Below are 9,393 nucleotides of genomic sequence, written 5' to 3'. Positions count from 1 at the left end.
GAAAACCAGTCAGTCTGGTGGGACCACCATTTTCCTCATGCAGCATGACACATCTCCTTTGCATAGAGTTGATCAGGCTGTTGATTGTGGCATGTGAAATATTGTCCCAATCCTCTTCGATGGCTGTGCGAAGTTGCTTTATATTGGCAGGAACTGGAACACGCTGTTGTATACACGACGATCCAGAGCATCCCAAACAGGCTCAATGGGTGACATGCAGGCCATGGAAGAACTGGGAAATTTTCAGCTTCCAGGATTTTGTACTGATCCTTGCAACATGGGGCCGTGCATTGCAGTGGTTGCTCAACTAAAAGTTTTGAGATTACTGTATGCTGCGGGATTTAGAGGTAATTTGTGGTTTAGTACGGTACCCTGCATCACTGCGTCACTGCTCCAGACCAGCGTAAGGGGGACCTAGAGCACTGATTATGCTTACTGGAAAATACTCTTTCAAAATGAATGGAAAAGGCAAGTGGAAGGGGGAAAGACGGCATTCAGAGGTCAAGACAGCGCTGCTCTGAGACAAGCACCGGGACTGGTCTTGATAAGTAATGAGATTTTATATTCACGGATCTCCTTTTGGGTATTGGCTAGACTGCAATTAGTGTGTTGAAATGTTAGGGTTATTTTGCTCTTACTGTAGTACTGTAGCCTACTCCTGAACGGTCACGTTGTACAGCGCCATTATGGGCTATTAACAGGACAATAGACTCTTGCCAAGAAGGAGGGTAAGGGGAGAATTGTATCGTCAAATGTATTTCTTAGTTAGGTTGGCTGTATCACAACCGGCCGTGATTGGGAGGCCCATTGGGCGGCGCACAATTGGCCCAGCGTCGTCCAGGTTTGACCGGTGTAGGCGGTCATTGTAAATAAGAATTTGTTCTTAACTGACATGCCTAGTTTAATAAAGGTCACATTGTACAACTCCATATTTTCCTAAAAGAAACCCTGAGGGTTTCATTTTTACTTTTTCTTGGAATAGAAACACCATAATATTACTCAAATGAATGAAGCTACATTTTGTGAAATCAATCCCATATATTATGTTCTTACAAAAAAAGGTTTTAAATTCTCTAGTACAGCCAATATTGAAGAATGCTTTTCAAAGATGCCCTCTGGTGGTCAAACTAGCACTAACTAGCATTAGTGGCAACAATGGCTAACAATGAAATAAGGTGCCATAGAATTCTGTGCTGCAGTATGACGCAACTTTTACAGGAAGAACCACTGTATCATGCTGAAACATGAGGTGATGGCGGTGGATGAAAGGCACAATAATGGGCCTCAGGATCTCGTCACGGTATCTCTATACATTCAAATTGCCATCGATAAAATACAATTGTGTTCGTTGTCCATGGCTTAAGCCTGCCCATAACATAACCCCAACGCCACCATGGGACTGTCACACCCTGATCTGTTTCACCTGTCCTTGTGATTGTCTCCACCCCCCTCCAGGTGTCACCGATCTTCCCTATTACCCTCAGTGTATTTATACCTGTGTTCTCTGTTTGTCTGTTGCCAGTTCGTCTTGTCTTGCCAAGTTAACCAGCGTTTTTCCAAGCTCCTGTTTTTCCTAGTCTCTCTTTTTGAGTCCTCCCGGTTCTGACCTTTTGTCTACCATGACACTGAGCCCGCCTGCCTGACCATTCTGCCTGCCCCTGACACTGAGCCTGCCTGCCCCCCTGTACTGTTTGGACTCTGACCTGGTTATGATCTCTTGCCTGTCCTCGACCTGCCTCTCGCCGGCCCCTCGTTGTTCAATTAATATCAGAGACTCGAACCATCTGCCTCCTGTGTCTGCATCTGGGTCTCACCTTGTGTCGTTATAGGGACACTCTGTTCACAATGTTGACATCAGCAAACCGCTTACCCACACGATGCCATGCACGCTGTCTGCCATCTGCCCGGTACAGTTGAAACCGGGATTCATCCGTGAAGACCACACTTCTCCAACGTGCCAGTGGTCATCGAAGGTGAGCATTTGCCCACTGAAGTCGGTTACGACGCCGAACTGCAGTCAGGTCAAGACCCTGGTGAGGACGACAAGCACGCAGATGAGCTTCCCTGAGACGGTTTCTTCGGTTGTGCAAACCCACAGTTTCATCAGCTGTCCAGGTGGATGATCTCAGACGATCCCGCAGGTGAAGACGCCGGATGTGGAGGTCCTGGGCTGGGTTTGTGGTTGTAAGGCCGGCATTACGTACTACAACATTCTCTGGCAACAGCTCTGGTGGACATTCCTGCAGTCAGTATGCCAATTGCACGCTCCTTCAAAACTTGAGACATTTGTGACATTGTGTTGTGTGAAAAAACTGCACATTTTGGAGTGGCCTTTTATTGTCCCCAGCACAAGGTGCACCTGTGTAATGATAATGCTGTTTAATCAGCTTCTTGATATGTCACACTTGTCAGGCGGATGGATTTTCTTGGCAAGGAGAAATGCTCACCAACAGGGATGCACAATAAACCAATTTGTGCATACATTTTTTGAGAAATAAGCTTTTTGTGGATATGGGATATTTTATTTCATGGAACCAACACTTTACATGTTGCGTTTATATTTTTGTTTAGCTCAGAAAACGTGGTAATTTAAGTACAATGACCATAATCCATTGCATGCCTACTTGTCCAGTCTGTGTGTTTCTTTTACACCTGCTAGGTTAATGTGGGGCAGACAGAGAGAAAGAAGAGACAGAACAATACAAGATCGAGAGGGATAGAGCAGTTGATTGATAGTTTGTATTTAGCAGTCAATAAAGTATGCCTTATTTACATCGAATAACTAGTAAAATAGTGATTTTGTCAGACAGCATAGGCAGCAGCTCTATAGAGATGAGATGATGACTTGGAATGAACAACTGAAATATTTTATTAAAGTAAAATGAATAAATTATGATTAATAAGTGATAAGCAGTAATGGGTAGTCACTACCATCATGGGACTTTGATTAATTGTTTTATTCTGTGTTGTTACAGCATTCAACCCACATAATGCAGAGGTCATTTAATGTAAAAAGCAAATAAATCTAAACCCGAAAATGATAACTGTGATCATTTTTTCATAATCAAACCGTAACTGAACCAACCTCAAAAAGCACTAATCGCTCAGCACTACTTCCTGCATTAACAATAGAAATGGAATTGACTGCAACTCTGTAAACAGGGGATTCAGCATGACCCAGTCCCATATAAACTCCACCTCAACTGTAAGAAGTCCATCTCTGCTGCAGGCCAGTCTGCCACGCTGCAGACCAGCTGTGGTGATGAGTGTGAAAGACAGACAGTGATCGGACCTGGCTGGAACAAAAATAAATCAGAGAGACTGGATTGGATAGGGGGGTGGGGGACAAAGAGGGAGGGGTGGGTTGGCATTTTTCAGATTGAGGATTTTCAATCTGTTTCTCCGGGGTCACAACAGCCTGCGGTTTGACGTGCGCTGCCACTCTATTGCGAGATAAAAACCCAGACAACAGCCAATATTTTGCTGCATTCATTTTGGATGAAAACCTATCTTTGTCTGGTAGATGAAGCCGGGGATTGCAGGACAACAGGGGCAGTCGGAAATCCTGCGCACGGCTCTGGCGCTCCATGTCCTTTCCAACCACCCTGTGCAATAAAAACACACCAAAAAACGCTCCATATTCGCTCCATTCATTAATTTAAGCAACACCCATCTGTTTTTGTGACTACCTGGACCTACCATTTGGTTTTGAATTATTGACACCAAACCATATGATTTGAATGAAAAGTATTTTAATAAACATGAAAAGGTGAATGCAAGAAGTGCTCATCATTTCAAATAGGTTACATGTCATATTAAACAGCATATAAACACTGTAAATAGGTCAGGAGCCAGACAGGGAGCCTAAAATAAATTATTTAGGCTTTATTATTTCTATTATTTCAAGGCTATAGCTTACAAAGAAATACATTGTGAAGCATTTGCGAGTGCGCCACAAATCAAATCAAATCAAAGTGTATTTGTCACGTGCACCGAATACAACAGGTGTAGACCTTACAGTGAAATGCTTACTTACAGGCTCTAACCAATAGTGTGAAAAAAAAGTATGTGTGTGTGTGTGTGTAGGTAAGTAAAGAAATAAAACAACAGTAAAAAGACATTTGAAAATATGAGTAGCAAGGCTACATACAGACACCGGTTAGTCCGGCTTATTGAGGTAGTATGTACATGTAGATATGGTTAAAGTGACTATGCATATATGATGAAACAGAGAGTAGCAGTATTGTAAAAAGAGGGTTGGTCGGTGGTGGGACACAATGCCATAGCCCGGTTAGCCAATGTGCGGGAGCACTGGTTGGTCGGGCCAATTGAGGTAGTATGTACATGAATGTATAATTAAAGTGATTATGCATATATTATAAAACAGAGAGTATAGGCTGGTAGGGCTGGTAGGGACATAAAGCAACATTTTGTTGTATTAAATCATTATAGTCTATAAATGGCTTACATAGAATTAAATACAAATTAAACGTAAAATGCCTTATTTAGAAACACGAGTTTGGCCAGTCTGTGGGTTCAGGCTCATGCGATGGTGCCTGGAGAGCAGATCAGCAGCGGAGAATATCCTCTCCACACCTGCAGAGCCACTGGGGATGATAAACACCCTTTATGCCACTCTTGCTGGCTGGGCAGGGATGCATTTTGTTCTCTATAGGTAGGCCTGAAGGTTTTTAGGCAAAATAACCCAATCAAAACGAAAAGCTCCTTGAAAGAGGGAATATGCCAGGCCTATTGGACCAAAATCAGTGATGGCCTATTGTATAGATAATAGAACAAAAATGAATGAAACTTTTCAGAGATCTGATTTTTAGTTTATAAATACTTTGCTACAATGACACACTACGTTATCTACCCACCTCGTTCCTTTCTGTTAGCATGTGCACATAGTAAGTACACCATCATGCTTTCTGGAATTGTGTCTTTTCAGGTTCCACAATGATTATTTAGTGTGGATATTACATCACTGCACTCCCTCTCTTCTATTGAGTCCTCATCTTTGTAAGTCACCTTGATTTAGCACCTGTGTGTTTTATCAGTTTCTTTATGAAAATATTTAGCTAAAGCAAGGGGCTATAGATAGCAGAACACAAGTAGACTACAAATGCATGCTGGGACGGGCATGCCCTGATCTCGTGAAGTGAGCGCTACTGGAGTGAAATTGGAGCGGGCGAGAAGGCCGACGCTCCAGCCTTTGGGAATCTCGCTGTGTGCTCCAGTCAATTAGGAACGCTCCTCACTCCAGCTCCGCTCTGCTCACATACTCTGACGCATACACACATACACATACATACATACACACATACACATACATACACACATACACACACACATAGAAACAAGGAGATTCAGAGGTTGCTTATTGGTTGTTTCATTTCACTCTGCATCTCTTCTGTCTATGAGTCTCGCAAGAAGCTCCAGCGTCTGTGTCTTCCGGCCTTAACAAAGTGCCCCATTAAATAACCACCCCTGCTGCTGTCACAGCCACGATCAACTCTGCAGCTCTAATATGGAACACATAAACAGTTAGACGGGGAGTGGAGGCTCTTACAAGGCCATGTGTGCTTCGAAAATGGCACCCTATGTCCTAGGGTCCATAGGACCGTGGTCAAAGTAGTGCACTATATAGAGGATAGGGTGCAATTTCAGACGCAGCCAGGACCTTGTTAGATCCTCTACTCCCCCATCTCCTTCTGCATCTTAATACCCGGACCAAGGCCTGAACAGCGGAGAACAGAGTGGAGCAGGCAGCAGAGCGGAAGACAGGATCAAACGCACACAGAGGAGGAGATCTCTGTGACTGGAGCATCTGGAGTCAGACACTCTTTCATCTCATCTTCCCTCGTTCGGGACCGCGCCGATACGCTGCTCTTTAATGCTTAATCCTTCAACTCACAAGGGAAGAAGTGTCTCCAGAGAGAGCTCGCAGTGTAAACCAACTGACTCTGCCCGTTCTGCTTCCTGTGATTTACTTCCTGATCAAAATGTATCAGTGCAAATATAACAGTGCTCACTTCCTCACTGTTTAATTTTTTTTTTTTTATCTTCTTGGTGTTGGAGTCAATCTGATGTGATATACAGCATATTTGTTTATTATCTCAATGCCTTTTTCCATTCATACTCTGACTTGCCTCTGAAATAGAGCGCTGTTATTGGACGTTGTGAATAGAAGCCTACTGAGCAGCCTGTAACATTAGATGTTGTTACAAGGCACCGCAACAAGATCTGGTATTTACTGTTATATAATGAAGGAGATGAGATGAAGAGTATTGTCTGCTGATTGGACTGGATATAATTTCTCCTAATGGTAGTTTTAATGATAGGCAACACCACTGATAACTGTTGGCAACACTACTCTGCATTGCAGCATTTTGAAAGTCCCCAGATATTGTATAAGACCCTGGACTCTAGACTTAACCCACCTACCTCAAAATATGACTCTGTCCTGAACCTTTCTAAGGAGTCTGAATGGGATATGTCAGTAGTAGGTTTTCAGAAAACTCTCCCCAAAAGAAACAAAGACTAATGTTAGGTAGGACATTCCCTGTAGAGTGCTAGCGAGCTGTATGCCTAGCTTGCTGGTGAGGGCCATTGGTGATTTCAACAGTCTGAGCGAATTTTCGAGTCTTTGACGCAGGGAACTTGATTGGATACACACAGCAATGCCTGTGTACATAAACGTGTTTATACACTCTTAGAAAAAAGGGTTATTCTGCTGTCCCCATAGGAAAACCCTTTTTGGTTCCAGGTAGAACCCTCTGTAGAAAGGGAATAGGGTGTCTGGAACCAAAAAGGTTCTACCTCCAACCAAAAAGGGTTCTTCAGAGGGTTCTCCTATGGGGACAGGCAAAGAACCCAAAGAAGGTTATCTTTTGTTCTTTTTGTCTAAGAGTGTAGGCCAGCTGGGTGGCCATTTTATCAGACGTCTGGCTGCTGACTGGGTCGTTCTTTCTCTCTGCTCCTGCAGGGCTGCTCCTGCAGCTCGTCACAGCTACCTCAACCCACTGCCTTTCTTTCAGCACTGTGAAAGACTGACTGTGGTTTTTTAACCTACTAGCATACAGGCTTGTTCACTCCTAAAAGCTTTTTCAATGTCAGTCAGTCACCTCAGATACATGATATTGCAGAGCCACACACATTGAAAGAGCCACACTATTGAATTCCTTCAAGTAATCTGCAGCCTATTCTGGTCTAATCTGAAGTCATTGCCAAAACTTTGACGTTCCATCGATTGTAATTCTTGTTCAGTAATTGATTGTAATTGTTATTCTCATTCACAAGCACGTTCTGTAGATTAAGTTTTTAGCCATGATTAATCTCACGTATGTTTAGTGTGTGGCAGTAGGAGTTTGCAGCAGGTGGGCTACGGCAGCCTAACCTCCAGCAGAGACACGCTGTGTTCAGGAGGGCTACGGCAGCCTAGCCTCTAGCAGAGACACGCTGTGTTCAGGAGGGCTACGGCAGCCTAGCCTCCAGCAGAGACACGCTGTGTTCAGGCTGGGCTACGGCAGCCTAGACTCCAGCAGAGACACGCTGTGTTCAGGGGGCTACGGCAGCCTAACCTCCAGCAGAGACACGCTGTGTTCAGGAGGGCTACGGCAGCCTAGCCTCCAGCAGAGACACGCTGTGTTCAGGGGGCTACGGCAGCCTAGCCTCCAGCAGAAGACGCTGTGTTCAGGGGGCTACGGCAGCCTAGCCTCCAGCAGAGACACGCTGTGTTCAGGCGGGCTAACGGCAGCCTAACTCCAGCAGAGACACGCTGTGTTCAGGGGGCTACGGCAGCCTAGCCTCCAGCAGAGACACGCTGTGTTCAGGCGGGCTACGGCAGCCTAGCCTCCAGCAGAGACACGCTGTGTTCAGGCGGGCTACGGCAGCCTAGCCTCCAGCAGAGACACGCTGTGTTCAGGCGGGCTACGGCAGCCTAGCCTCCAGCAGAGACACGCTGTGTTCAGGGGGCTACGGCAGCCTAGCCTCCAGCAGAGACACGCTGTGTTCAGGCGGGCTACGGCAGCCTAGCCTCCAGCAGAGACACGCTGTGTTCAGGCGGGCTACGGCAGCCTAGCCTCCAGCAGAGACACGCTGTGTTCAGGCGGGCTACGGCAGCCTAGCCTCCAGCAGAGACACGCTGTGTTCAGGCGGGCTACGGCAGCCTAGCCTCCAGCAGAGACACGCTGTGTTCAGGGGGCTACGGCAGCCTAGCCTCCAGCAGAGACACGCTGTGTTCAGGGGGCTACGGCAGCCTAGCCTCCAGCAGAGACACGCTGTGTTCAGGCGGGCTACGGCAGCCTAGCCTCCAGCAGAGACACGCTGTGTTCAGGGGGCTACGGCAGCCTAGCCTCCAGCAGAGCCACGCTGTGTTCAGGGGGCTACGGCAGCCTAGCCTCCAGCAGAGACACGCTGTGTTCAGGGGGCTACGGCAGCCTACCTCCAGCAGAGACACGCTGTGTTCAGGGGGCTACGGCAGCCTAGCCTCCAGCAGAGACACGCTGTGTTCAGGCGGGCTACGGCAGCCTAGCCTCCAGCAGAGACACGCTGTGTTCAGGCGGGCTACGGCAGCCTAGCCTCCAGCAGAGACACGCTGTGTTCAGGTGGGCTACGGCAGCCTAGCCTCCAGCAGAGACACGCTGTGTTCAGGCGGGCTACGGCAGCCTAGCCTCCAGCAGAGACACGCTGTGTTCAGGTGGCTACGGCGCCTAGCCTCCAGCAGAGACACGCTGTGTTCAGGGGGCTACGGCAGCCTAGCCTCCAGAGAGACACGCTGTGTTCAGGCGGGCTACGGCAGCCTAGCCTCCAGCAGAGACACGCTGTGTTCAGGGGGCTACGGCAGCCTAGCCTCCAGCAGAGACACGCTGTGTTCAGGTGGGCTACGGCAGCCTAGCTCCAGCAGAGACACGCTGTGTTCAGGTGGGCTACGGCAGCCTACTCCAGCAGAGACACGCTTGTGTCAGGTGGGCTACGGCGCCTAGCTCCAGCAGAGACACGCTTGTGTTCAGGCGGGCTACGGCGCTAGCCTCCCAGCAGAGACACGCTGTGTCTCAGGGGCCTACGGCAGCCTGCCTCCCAGAGACACGCTGTGTTCAGGTGGGCTACGGCAGCCTAGCCTCCAGCAGAGACACGCTGTGTTCAGCGGGCTACGGCAGCCTAGCCTCAGCAGAGACACGGTGTCGAGCTGGCAGTACCTCAGCGGACAGCGGTCAGGGCGGTACGGGCAGGCCTACCTTCCACAGAGACACGCTGTGTTCCACAGTGAAATCGAAAGCTCGCGCGTAGACACGGTTTCAGGCCTAAAGAAAAAACGGCACCTAGCCTCCAGCAGAGACACGTGGTGTCAGGGTGGGCTAATACGGCAAGCCGTAGCCTCCCAGCAAGAGACAC

General features: G+C 47.7%; 1 protein-coding gene across 1 annotated transcript in view; it reads left to right on the top strand.

The window, feature by feature from the left end:
* LOC111952359 (thromboxane-A synthase-like) overlaps positions 1-9,393 on the top strand; it is a 113,340-nt gene that overhangs the window by 74,092 nt on the left and 29,855 nt on the right.

Source organism: Salvelinus sp. IW2-2015, linkage group LG26 (genome assembly GCF_002910315.2).
Source record: "Salvelinus sp. IW2-2015 linkage group LG26, ASM291031v2, whole genome shotgun sequence".
In the NCBI taxonomy this organism is placed as follows: Eukaryota; Metazoa; Chordata; class Actinopteri; order Salmoniformes; family Salmonidae; genus Salvelinus; species Salvelinus sp. IW2-2015.
This window is presented reverse-complemented; position numbering and strand designations above follow the sequence as displayed.